Raw genomic sequence first — 13,762 nt, forward strand, 5'->3', positions numbered from 1 at the left:
CTAGCAAACCAAATTCAACAGCACATTAAAAGGATCATACACCATGAACATCTGGGATTTATCTCTGGGATGCAAGGATGATTCAACATAAGCAAATCAATCAATGTCATAAACCATATTAACACAATGAAGGATAAAAATCACATGATCACAATAGACGCAAAAAAACTTTTGACAAAATTCAATACCCTTTCATGATAAAAACTCTTAACAAACTAGTTATAGATGGAATTTGTCTCAACATAATAAAGGTGATATATATGAAAATTCCACAGCTAACATCACACTCAACAGTGAAAAACTGAAAGCTTTTTCTCTAAGACCAGGAAAAAGGCAAGGATGCCCACTCTTGACACTTCTATTCAACATAGTACTGGAACTCCTAACAGGGAATTTAGGCAAGAAAAAATGAATAAAAGGCATCCAAATTGGAAAGGAAGAAGTAAAATTATCTGCTTGCAGCTGACATGATCTTATACAGTATATGAAAACTTCTAAAGACTACACACACACACACACACACATACACACTGTTAGAACTAATAAATTCAGTAAAATTACAGGATATAAAATCTTACCTTCTTCACATGACTCAGTGGGAAGTACCATCAGGAGAGCAGAGGGAGAAAAATTAATCTGGGGGATACGTTTCCCTGGCTCGTGCCCTGCAGGTGCTCTGAAGGATGGCTAATGATAGCTCCTGTCAAGTCAGACTCTCCACACTGCCCTTTCTGTCTCAGGTTTTCTGATAACTGCTCTCTCTCTTCCACACCTTTAGGCCTAAGGGTATAATATCTTCCTGTTCATAATATCCTTGACATCCTGATTGTCCCCTTGTGATTTCCCTACAGCCTTCTCTCACCTTTGCAAAAATAACCACCTATTGAACTGCTTAAAATTGCCCAAGCGACGTGTGCTTCTTGCTAGTAGCTTGACTAATCCACTTCACACTCACATTCAACTCATTAGTAAATGCTATAATTTCTACTTTCATAATGTATTCCAAACCTAACCAGTTTTCACGACATGCACTATCCTCATCCTAGGTTAAGCCACCTTAATTTCTCACCTGGATTAGATCAATATTTTAGTACTTCTGCTCTCTCTTGCTACCCCATTCTATTCTCCACATAGCAGCCAGTATCATCTTTTTAAAAAGCAAGTCAGATAATGCAGTTGCCATGTTCACAAGCTTCTAAAGGCTTTCCAGTACACATAGAATGAAATAAAAATTAAAATTATTTATTATGGATAACAAGGCTCTGTTTAATTGGCCTTTGTTTCTTTCAATCCCATTGCCTGACACTCTCCCTAGTGTTTACTTGCATTGTTTCAGACATAGTGGCCTCCCTGAAGTTCCATGAACACTCATATTGTCCTACAATTTTAGAGCATTTGCACTCAATGTCACTGTATAAGGAATGTTCTTATCCTAGGTATTTGCATGCTGCATTTCTCTTTTCATTCAGCCCTCTACTTAAATGTCACCCTATAAAGGAGACCTTTCCTGAATGCACTATCTAAAATAACAACCTCCAGTCTATACCTACTTACACACCTTTATTTCTCTCCACACATTTATTTCTCTTTATACATTTCACCACTGCCTCATATGCTCTATCTCTATATTGACTTGTCTATTGTCTCTTTTTTCCACTGTATTATAAACTCCATGAGTGAAGGGATTAACACTTTTATTCACCACTGTATTGTCAGGACCTAGAACAGTACACGGTGCATAGAAGTGCTAAATAAATTTGTGGTGAATAAATGAATGAATGGGAATGGAAATATACCAAATGGATTAATTCAAAGCAAACTTAAATGAAAATTTAAATGAAAAGCTAATTCACAGCCAAAGTTTGCTTAATGAGCATGTAGAAAAAAGTCAAACTAATACAGTAGCATCAGATTGAAATAACCTGACTGAACCTCTAACAATGGAACTGTTCCTTGCAATGAGACATTTCCAAAGCCAATTAATGAGGCTTCTTCTCTTGGACAATGCCAGGATGGGCATACTAGGGTTTGATGCTCTGGTTTTCCTGTTTTTGAACTCCACGGCCGAGCAAGACCCCTTGTTAATGAACATTATCTCTTTAAAAAAAACTACTATGCAATATATATAATACATAGAAAAGGATACACAAATGTGTAAGCCAGGCAATAAATAATTAAAAGAATAACAACATACCTATATCTACAGTAAGCTATAAATATTACCAAGAATTATTGGAGCTTCCTCTCTACCAGATTTTAACTTCCTTCTTTCCTCCATAAGTAATCATTATCCTGAATTGTGAGTCAATTGTTTTCTTGCCTTTTAAAATAGTCTTATTACATATGAAAATTATAAAGATAGGTATGAAAATGAAATTATTAACCATTGTTCTGTCACTTGTGTTTTGACTCATCATCGTGTTTTTAAGATCCATCCATGCTGATGTATTTAGTTTTAATTCATTAGTCCTCACCTTTTTACATTATTCCATTATAGAAATGTATGCTAGTCTACTTATCCATGCTACTCTTGATGGTCTCTCAGGTGGTTTTCAGGTTGCTGTGCTACTCTTTACAAATTGCTATGAATATTCTTTTATGTGTCTTACCATTACTATTAGCCTTGGAACCATTCTCTCTCTTTAGAAGATTTTATGCTTCTATGTTTAATCGATTTTACATTGATCTTGCAATTACTCTGAGGGAAATCTTGTTTTCCTCATTCCGGCATTTTTAGTCAGCAGTTTACTGTAGCCCTTCAAACATTTACTGACATCATCTTAGATAATTCATTTGGAGAAACTCTGAAGTTAGTACAGCAATGCCAATTAACTGCCTCTAAAAGAGCTGCCTTTTTTTCCCTAAAAGCCCCCAAAAAGCCTCTGACATATTTTGGGAGATATTTAAAATATTTTGATAGTTCTATAACATCACAGATTTTTTTTCATAAAATTGTGTTGGTGTTCCTTAAGTGTCTTAAATTGAATTAACTCCAAATAAATATATAGAATCTCTGCTGGAAAGAGAAAAAAAGGTTGTGCTTCTATCTCAAATTGGTGAAGCAGTTACTCATTTCAATGTCTACTTTAAATTGACCAGTTGAGTTCGGCTTTGATTACACTGAAGGAATAAATTACTCTTCTCACTAAGAAAGTCTGCCAGATATAACAAATAAAAATACACGACACAGTTAAACTTGCATTTCAGATAAATAATGAATTTTTTTAGTAGAAGTATGTCTAATTCAATATTTGGGATCTACTCATACTAAAAAAAGTATTCATTTTTTAATCTAACATGTAATGAACTAGTCATCGTGTATTTTATGTCAACCCTATGCCATTTCTACCAATTAGAGCTCTCAAGGTTTCCCTCAAGCTGCTTGATTTGCTGAAGATATTTCTTGTACGTCAGGAACTCACTAGCTTGGGGACCTTAGCAATCTTTCATTGCTTTTGCCTATTTCTTCATTTCATACTGTACGTTATGTTCAAGCAAAGCACTGAGAGTCTTATGGTAACTGTTTTGCCTAAGGAAGATCACTTTTGCTGATGGATCTCTAATAAGAATGTTTTCCAAAGCACAGTATGTTTCAGTCTTCAATAGAACGGTATGCACAGCAGCAATGTCAAATGGCTTGGGGTCGAACTCTCCAGGTTCTGGAAAACTCTAAGCAGTCTCGAAATACCGCAAGACTCGAGATGGGACGAAGTCTTTTGAACCTCACCAGCTCCCATACTGGCAACTGCCTCAACCAGAAATTGACCCTCCCCTTTGGCCTCCTTGGTTGGAGTCTTGGCCTACCTTTTTCGCTGCCGGCCTGTGTCACCCCGGGGCGGGCCTACTCCCTTCCTCAGGCTTCTACGACTTTTACTCACTCCAGACCGACTAGAGCACTTATCATTAAAGATGTCTGACAACGTGAGCAGCACAGATGGCTTACCAGACTTAGAGAACAGAAGCCTGTCCCATCCCTCTGAGGAGTGTTCTGGAGCGGAGGCAGGGAGGGAGGCCTGCTCAGACGCTGAAATGAGCTTGACCAGAAATGGTGACGGTACTGGCGATGGGGGTACTCCCAGCCACGCCAGTTAAGAAAGTCAAAGCACAGCCATGGAAAGTTCAAGAGAAGACATCGACTTCGAAAGCACATAAGACGCCGAACATTTCTTAACCAGTGATAGAAACCAGTCCCATTACCGCTTAGAAGAAGAGCTAGGAGAGGAAGAAGAGGAGGAAAATCGGCAGAAGAAGAGCAGCCTCAGGTACAGTGCGATGAGGCTAACCCTGATCAGTATTTATCAGCCGAGGATCGGGCCCTGGAGGATTGGGTGTCTTCAGAGACATCTGTCCTCCCCCACCCTCGCGGGCAAGTCCTTAATGCTCTTCGAAAATGGCAGCCGGGTTCAACTGCCCGAGTTGTATATCAGGCCTGTGGGGCAAGAGTCTTTATGCAGCGTTTCCACTTGCAGTATGAGCTTGAAGGCCATAATGGTTGTGTCAATACCGTGCACTTTAACCAGCGTGGCACCTGGCTGGCCACTAGCAGTGATGACCTTAGAGTGATATTGTGGGACTGGCTGCATCAGCAGCCAGTACTGGACTTTGAGAGTGGCCACAGAAATAATGTTTTTCAGGCCAAGTTCCTTCCCAACTGTGGTGATTCCACCCTGGCCATGTGTGCCTGTGATGAGCAGATACGCATAGCAGAGCTATCTGCTACACGACACTGCAAGAATACTAAGCGTGTGGCCCAGCACAGGGGAGACTCCCACAAGTTGGCTCTGGAGCATGACTCCTCTTTTAAGTTCCTAACTTCAGGTGAAGATGCAGTTGTCTTCTCCATTGACCTCAGACAAGGCCTGCCAGCTTCAAAAGTGGTGGTAACAAAAGAGAAGGAGAAGAAAATGGGGCTGTATACAATCTATGTGAATCCTGCCAATACTTACCAGTTTGCAGTGGGTGGACAAGATCAGTTTGTAAGAATTTATGACCAGAGGAAAATTGATGAGAATGAGAATAATGGAGTACTCAAGAAATTCTGTCCTCATCACCTGGTCAACTGTGATTCTAAAGCAAATATCACCTGCTTTGTGTACAGTCACGATGGCACAGAGCTCCTGGCCAGTTACAATGATGAAGATATTTACCTCTTTAACTCTTCTCACTGTGATGGAGCCCAGTATATTAAAAGATACAAGGGGCACAGAAATAATGCCACAGTCAAAGGTGTCAATTTCTATGGCCCCAGAAGTGAGTTTGTCGTGAGCAGCAGTGATTGTGGGCACATCTTCCTCTGGGAGAAATCATCCTGCCAGATTGTTCAGTTCATGGAGGGGGATAACGGAGGGACCATTAACTGTCTTGAACCCCATCCTTACCTACCTGTGATGGCGACCAGTGGCCTAGACCACGATGCTAAGATCTGGACACCCACAGCTAAAGTTACCACTGGCTTTATCGGCTTAAAGAATGTGATTAAGAGGAACAAGCAGGAACGAGATGAAGGCAGCCTGCACCACACTGACCTGTTTGACAACCACCTGCTTTGGTTCTAATGCGTCACCTGACACAGAGAGGTCATCAGTTGCACTGGGGAGCTCCTGGAGTTGGGGTTATGGATGCAGAGTCGGATGAGTCTTCCAGTCCCTCAGATATGTCGGAGGAGGAAGCGAACCAGGAGGAGGAAGAGAACCAAGACCCTGTGCAGTGCCTGCCGTCCTGAAGGCCTCATACTCCAGCTCCAGCTAGGCATCACCTCAGAAGGCTGGACTTTAAGATTTAGTTTACTAGATTTGCTTTTTGTCTTTTATCTATTTTTAACAATAGAAACTGCCTCTTCCATCTCCTTCCTCTGCCTTCCTCCCTTCCTTCTTTACATTCTTCCTCCCTCACTTGGTTTCTTTACTCCTCTCTCTTTACCCCTTATATCTATAGGAATACATAAGTAATTTATCTATGCTTCTTTTCCTTTGTTCTCTTATAGTTGACTTCTAAATGTTCCTAATTCTGGTGGAAAAATTAATAGCCTTATTGAATCTATATTCTCATTTCTGACACTCTGAAAATGATCACTTTTTTTCATCTTTAGCAGTGCATTATAAAAAGTAAGTTCTTCAATTGAGTTGAAAGTTTCAGAAATGTGTTTATTCTTTAAAAGTAAAGTAAAATAAAACAAACCATGGTCTTGTTCATTGAATACTGACACTTGGCCATACACACACACACGCACATGCACACACACCCTCATTCTCTCTCACAGAAAAGGAAAAGGAGAGAGGTGGGTAGATAAATTCCTAACAAGATAATTCATCCTTCTAGAAAAAATAACTTGGGTTGTCCACATTTTCTGAATCTGTATGTTAATACTGATTAATTTGAGCACAGGAGGGTGGGAGGAATTAAATTTAATCACATGACATTTTATACTCTGCACTCTCAATTCTCTTGAATTTTCATGGCTTGAGAACTCCCACAGGATTACCTTCCAAAAAGTCCCCTTGGGACTACCATCTCCTATAAGATACTAGCCAGGAATATAAGAATTCCTAATATTTGAAAATATATGTTTAAGCTAACTTTAATAATGACAGTGTTACAATAATGAGTTTTTTTATACTTACAGATACCTTTGATAGCATTGGAAGAAATATCCCATTAGACATCCACGCATTGCTTAAAACTTTCTTCGACTGTTTATAAAAGGTTAAGTTGCTATTAAAAATGTCTTGTTTTAAGCCTTATTTAATGTAAGTTTTGGGCACTGGATGTCCAATTACTGTTCAGTAGTAATATAATTTTTGTTTTACACCTGCTATTTGTATAAGTGAATGCAGAGGCTTGCCTTTCCTCCAACACCCCTGTGAAGTATAACACACCCTTCTTTGCAGATATTTGCTGGGAAAGAAGCATGTAATAAAACATTCTATGGCCTGACCAAGGCTTTTCTTCGATAATACCCCTTAAAATGGATATTATTGCTGGCCCCTTGAAAGCAGGTTGAGAAATTTACATAATGAGATTAGATTTGGGAATGGAAAATAACTTGACCCAAGTTCCTACTGAGATTGAAAGTTAGGGACAACTGCCTGGGGATCAGGGGGCCTGTGGCCGCCCCTACCAAGGTCTGCTGTCAGGAAAGGACCTTAAAAGTCTCAAAAGAACCCAGTGACTTTGAACCAAGCACTGTGGTTTAAAACAAGACATAAACAGAATAGAGTTATGAACTAGAATCCCAAGTTTGGGGCAACCCTGCCCAATTGGGTGGGATGTATACTAGCAATAACATCAACAAAACATTGAAAAAAACACTTGGAATTTCTGGTGACACTGAGTGGCAGTGAGAACAACGGCAAGAGCAGATTAATTATCCAGTTCTTTTTTCACCTACTGTTTGGCAGCAGGTTTACCTCTGTGGGGATTTTGTACTGTGAACTAAAACCTTCTTCAGATTCCCCTGCATGATTCTGAGATTGCTTGTGCTATAAGAGGCATTTGGAGAGAGATTTGGAAGCCAAAGGTAAAATAGTAGCCTTATTTGTTTTGTGCTCAGAAAGTAGGGTCAGGGGCACATTATTACTGATCTGGCTTACCTTAGTGTGAAGCAGCAGCCAGGCCCACAGCTGCACCAGCGTCCCCTCGTATCTTCCTTCAGCTTCACCAGCTCCATAAAAAAGAGTGCCCACTTCTCCTGCAGGGCACTCATGTCATCAAAGTTGGAGGTTTGGGGGCAGTGAAAGATCAACACGAGTTCCAGTCTGTCCTTGTGGGTTCCAAGCTATTCCTCATGGCTTCCAGTCTATCCTTGCTTTCCCCACTTCACAACCATCTCTCCTTCCTGAATGCCGTGCTGACTTCGGGCTCCAGCGCCTAAAGCAAAGACCAAAAAAAAAAGAAGCCTTATGAAGACTGCTTAACCAGCTCCCACAATTACATATCATCAGGTCCCTATTATAAGTCACCTGTTATATGCATATCACTCCCAGTGTTTCTGTTTTTCTCTTTGAACCCTGACTGATGAAACCACCCCCAACTACTTTGAACCACGTTAAGTCCCCAGACTACTTGGATAATTTGCCATTTGGAGGAGTAAAAGTCCTCTAAAGAGAAAGGTTGGACTTGATTAAGATAGACAGATAGATGGATATAGATAGATAGATAGTGAGTCAAATAATTAATTTGAAAAATAAAGTTATGATTATAGGTGGAAATCCAGCTGGTAGTGTAGGTCCCAGAAAATGGAAGTAATTGTTACAATTTTAATTTATGCAAATATTGCTCCTATTAGCATACAGAAGAGAGTAATACAATATTGCTTCAGCCTTCCATGAGATGGCGGGCAAAGCTAACAATTCTATCAAATAAGCAGGCAAAACTGCACCTTTAAATTTAATTTTTCAACATCAATTATTTTCATTCCAATATGGAATTTCTACAGGACGGTTCTGTGTAGGCCCTCGTGGCCTTTATGCAATATTATAATTGTCTCCTAATTATGCACAGAATTTAACTGCATTAAATTGTGACAGATGCCAAACTATACTTTTAAAAAGACATCTTCTGGCAGCCATTCCTTAAAAGGACAGGTGTGGAAAAGAATAGAGATGGAAAAAAATATAATGGAACCTAATTGTTAAATGGCAGGCCAAAAAAATTTTGGTGAGTTCTGTGAGTCCAAAAGCAACCTTCAGCAGTGCTCATTCTACCATGTTGTGAGCCAAAAGAATAATCAATAAATTTACAATAGACTGGATCTTAGCCATCCTGTGATCAACTTCTATGAACTTCACTATCATAATTTACCTCGACTTCAGTCTCTTCAACAGTAAAATGAGAGGTTTAGATTTTTAGATTTAGTTAGCAAAGCCTTATGGAGCACTTAATATATATTTCTTTACTGGACAATGAGAGTTCAGAGATGGATATATGACAGACCAGGTTCACAAGGAGCTTAGTACACTAGTCTCAAGCTGTGTTCTGGGGAGAACTAGGGGTTTTGGATGTTTTCATTTGAAGGGGATTGGGCAGTTTCCTATCCTGCTGCTTTATTCAAAGTATAATGTTAATTTTTCTTTCTTGGCTTCAGCCGCCTCTTTATCTCTAACCCCATTATGTAAGCAACCATCTATGGAAATAAGATACACAGAAACACTATCAAGTATACTGAAGTGTAATTTCTCAATTGTTCTACATAAAAACCATTACGTTTCCTGTCTACCTGTTAAAAGAAGTTAACTTTACAAAGTCATTGAGCTAAAAAGGTGCAGAGTAGGGGCTCACATAAAATTTACAACTAAATTATTGCAACAGATAGTGGTATACAGCATCATTGTTTTGGTTCATGGTAATTCGGTTTAGTTGACAATAGAAATTAAGAACCTACATCTCAAGATTCTTTCATGACATTTAAGAGTCACCTTTCATCTATTAAGGTGGCTAGAGTCTCACCTTGGACTTCTGTCAGCTATATGGCGGTTATGTTAGCAACTCAGGCCCCTGAAACTGAATTGTAAGCCTCCGAGGAGAACAAACAAAACAACAACAACAGTGAACAAAAGAAAAACAAAAAATAAAACACAAAATATTAAAACAGTACATGCTGTGGAATGGACAGTACTTCTACCCTCAGCTACCCATTGATCTGGGTGATATTAGCTGAAAAGGTTGTTGCTTATGAATCTCTGTCTAGAATCAAATTCAAATTACAGCTGAGCCTGAGTAACTGGTTCTTTTGATTACTCTGCTACAAAGCTATAATGACCCAGATATTCTAGGGACTATTTTTCTCAGCTGATAGGTACAATCATCACTGTGAAGGACTGAGATCAATGATACATAACTATTAAAATCTTGGATCATATAGTCTCTCTTTTCTACACTGTGTTGCGCTCTCAAAGTAAGAGACAAGGTTTGGGTCTCAGATGTTATCCTCTGAGATTAGTAAGTGGTAATTGATAGTCACACTCATGAATATTGTTTAAAAGCTTACACTTATGAATTCTTAGTGAGCAAGTGTATCTGCAAAATTTTTTAAATGTTTTTAGAAATATGGAAATAAGTTTAACTTAACATCATCAGATAAAACCAAATATTTGGGGGGAAGGTTTTGTTCCACGAGCTATCTCACAGTAGCTCCCTCTCAAAAAAATCCCTGTAGAATTTTAGGGTGATAAAACTACTCTATATGCTACTGGAGTGGTGGATATATGATTCAATGCATTTGTCAAAACTCACAGCATTGTACATCAAAAAGAGTAAACTTTAATATATGCAAACTAAAAGAAATTCAACCAGGATGTCAGGGGATCTCAGAATGGAATACACACTACGACAAATGGAACTAACTGTTATAAATGTGTGACATAACCTCACTGAAGCAAGTGAGAGGAAAAGAAGTTAGCTAAATAACTTTGTCAAATGGTGTTTTGGAGGGCAACTGTAAGGCTAAAGACAAAAGAAGTGTATATAAAAACTGTACTCTAGTTGGCACATTTGTTTCTCACAACAATTCAGGTTAACTAATAATTCTCAATCTGCTTTACATATATGTCTCAGGTTGAATAAATAAGTAAATGGATGAAGGATGGTGAAAACCAGGTTTCTTATTGTCAGAGGGGGAAATTATAGATATGCAAGGAGTAAAAGTTAGACAAACTCTGCAGTACTGAATTAGAGTTGGAGATATCATTATGAATTCACTACTTGGTTAGCATAATTTATATAAAAGTAGATAAATGCAGAAATAATTATAGAAATGTGTGTATACATGGGTCAGTATACTGACATATATTTCATAGCTCTCTCCAGTGAGAGGCCCTGGCAGCAGTGACACCCCAGAAGTAATGAGCACCACCAAGCACCCAGATTTCTAATACCATTCTGCAATAAAAGGCACCAGGGAGCCTTGGAGAAATGTCTGATAAAAACTATACTGGCCCCTTCAAGACAGGGTATATTCAAGATAAACCTGGAGCATCCTGTACTTCCAGATAGCAAGGAAGAGGGATGAGAGTATATCAAAGTGTCACATGAAACAACTGAGAGTTCCCAATGGCCAAGCTGGAACAACCTGACCAAAACAAAAACAAAAACAAAACACCCAAATAATGTGGTATGACATCACAGCCTAATGTATTAGATAGAGATCCATGAGTCCATCCTGATATAAATGAACAAATAAATAAACTGGGGGTAAGAGATAAATCCCCCTAAAGAATAATTCCAAATAGCATAAGTAGATACTCCTTTTGTCAAGAGATGGACTTTGATTCCCTTCTCGCTTTGAGTATGGGTGGATTTAGTGTCTTGTGTTAAAAAAATAGAATATAAAAAGAGGAAAAAGAATAACTTTACAGTAAAGAAATCCTACACCACTTAACCAAGTGTTGGTGGTTCATATCACCAGCGAGAAAGTCACATTGATATCATATGCCTCCAGTATGCTACAAGAAAAAACCCATAACCTCTGTATAGCCATGAAGAAAATAGCAGACAACCCCAAATTGAGGAACACTCCACAAAACACCTAGCCAGTACTCTTCAAAACTTGCAAGGTCACAGCAGACAAGGAAAGGCTGAGAAGCTATCACAGAACAGAGGAGCCTAAGGAGACATGGTGACTAAGTGCAATTTGGTATCCTGGATAAAATCCTGGAACAGAAAAAGGACATTAGTGGACAAAGTGATAAAATCTGAATAAAGTCTACAGGTTAGTTAATAGTAAAGAATCAATGTTGGTTTCTTAGTTTTAACAAATATACCAAGGTAATATAAAATGTTAACATTAGGGGAAACTGAGTGAGGGGTATGTGGAAACTCTGTATTATCTTTGGAACTTTTCTATAAATCTAAAATTATTTCAAAAAATAGAAAACTATTTTTTATTATTTCAAAAAATCCATGATAAAATCTTTAACTTTAGTAGCCATAATAATTCTGGTAATGTTTATCGTATCAGTAGAAATAATTCAGCTCCCTTGGTTTTTCAAGTCTCTGCTTATTTTGTGATTCATGCTGAGTAACTTTCATTATTTGTGACCTTTTGAAAATGTTCTTTCTTTCATCGTTTCTTTGACTGTTTTGTTCAATGCTGTGCTTCTGGTAAGCTGCTTCTGATAAAAGTGCAATAAAAAGTGTAAATTGAAATAAAGATGAAATTTTAAAGGACAACATTTAGTAAATTCTTTAAAAAAAAGAAATTTCACAAAGGGAGACATTTTGCCAAACTAAATTGTAAAGTGCTTAGTATTTAGGAACTGTACAAAATATTCATGTATAGCTGCTTTCTTTAAACCGCTGATCTTTTAACAGGAAACTTAACTCTGTAGTAAGTAAAATTCTATGGACATTTTTAGAAGAGGTAGAGTATAAGCCATATTTGCACTGGTTGAAGGGTATACAGGAGGAGAACAAGTAAAATGGTGAGCATAGGCAAGTCTTCCCAGAAGTTTTGCTATGAAGAGTTTAAATAATGGAGTAACAGTTGGAACAAGATGTACAATTAAGGGATCACTGTTATACTTTATTTTTAAGGTGAAGAATATTAGAAAAAATTATACGATGGTAAACATCTAGGTGTGAAAAAGAAATGAATGATGTAGGGAACTGTGGAAAATACTAGGATTCAAGCCCTTGAAGGAGATGTGATCTAGACACCAGTGGAGGGATGCCCTTTCGGAGGATCAGACCAGATGGTATGAATTCAGTCAAGAAAACTGGCAGGTTTGGTGGTGTGAAGATGGGCGTGGGGAGCTTGATGTTATTGCTTTGACTTTCTGTCCTATAAAATATGAGGTAAGGCCGTCAGTTTAGACTCCTGGAGAAGGGAATTTTGCAGTTTTGAAAAGAGAGAAGACAATTGAACTTAATTTTCTCAGAAAGTAGGGGAAAAAAAACTTCCTAGGGAAATGTTAGCTTTTCAAGGAGTTTAGAGTTTTTAAAATAAAATAGTAACTAAAGAAATTTGCCTTGGCCAACACATCAGTGATATTTTATTTGAAATTCAAATGAAGTTTGTAAGTGGATAAAAAAACAATGTGCAGCAAAACCTCACTCCACTGGAGAGAAAAGAGGTGCCTCTGTCTGATTTAGAAACAGTCATCATCATGGCATCCATGATTTCTGTGCAGTGCCAAGTCAAATTCATTTAAGATGCAATCTGAAATTTGCACTTCCTATCAAAATGCTTATAAAACTTTCTGTTGATTACTCTTACACATGTACATAGAGAGAGTGATTACAACTACAGTGCTACACAAATCTAGGCCCTTCCTAGAATTATCAAGGAAGAAGCCTCCTGCAGAGTACCGTAGTGGAGAGCCATGCTCTCGTACTCTTTTAGAACCTGAGACACATCTGTGATGAGTAATAGATGCCCTGACATGAGAAAAGAACCATTCCAACATAGTTCAGGATGCTGTATAAAGAAAAAAATTAGCAAAAAGGTTGCCTCAGTTTCTAAGTGAGTAAAGATGTTTTAAAGAACAGAGTGAGGTTTAATGGGATCATCATTAAAGGCTGAAATTGTCTCTATGAAACCAGCTTTAAAAAAAAATTTTAGATTCCACATACAAGTGATAGCATACAGTATTTGTCCTTCTCTGTCACGCTTATTTCACTTAGCACAATGCCCTGCAGGTTCATCCATGTTGTCACAAAGAGGAGGATTTCCATCTTTCTCACGGCTGAATAATATTCCATTGTCTATATTGGTGGTTGCCAGGGGCTGGGAGGGGGAAATGGGGATATGTAGGTCAAATGGTACAAA

The 13,762-nt window shown here is 38.3% G+C and overlaps 1 pseudogene across 1 annotated transcript in view; it reads left to right on the forward strand.

Annotated features, from left to right (window-relative positions):
* LOC309652788 (DDB1- and CUL4-associated factor 8 pseudogene) overlaps positions 1-12,176 on the forward strand; it is a 72,453-nt pseudogene extending 60,277 nt beyond the window's left edge. Inside the window, exon 3 of the transcript in view lies at positions 4,176-12,176. The product of the transcript in view is annotated as a DDB1- and CUL4-associated factor 8 pseudogene (transcript). The remainder of the gene's footprint in view (positions 1-4,175) is intronic.
* The last annotated feature ends 1,586 nt before the right edge of the window (positions 12,177-13,762 follow it).

This window comes from Balaenoptera physalus, assembly GCF_965194825.1.
Source record: "Balaenoptera physalus genome assembly, chromosome: X".
In the NCBI taxonomy this organism is placed as follows: Eukaryota; Metazoa; Chordata; class Mammalia; order Artiodactyla; family Balaenopteridae; genus Balaenoptera; species Balaenoptera physalus.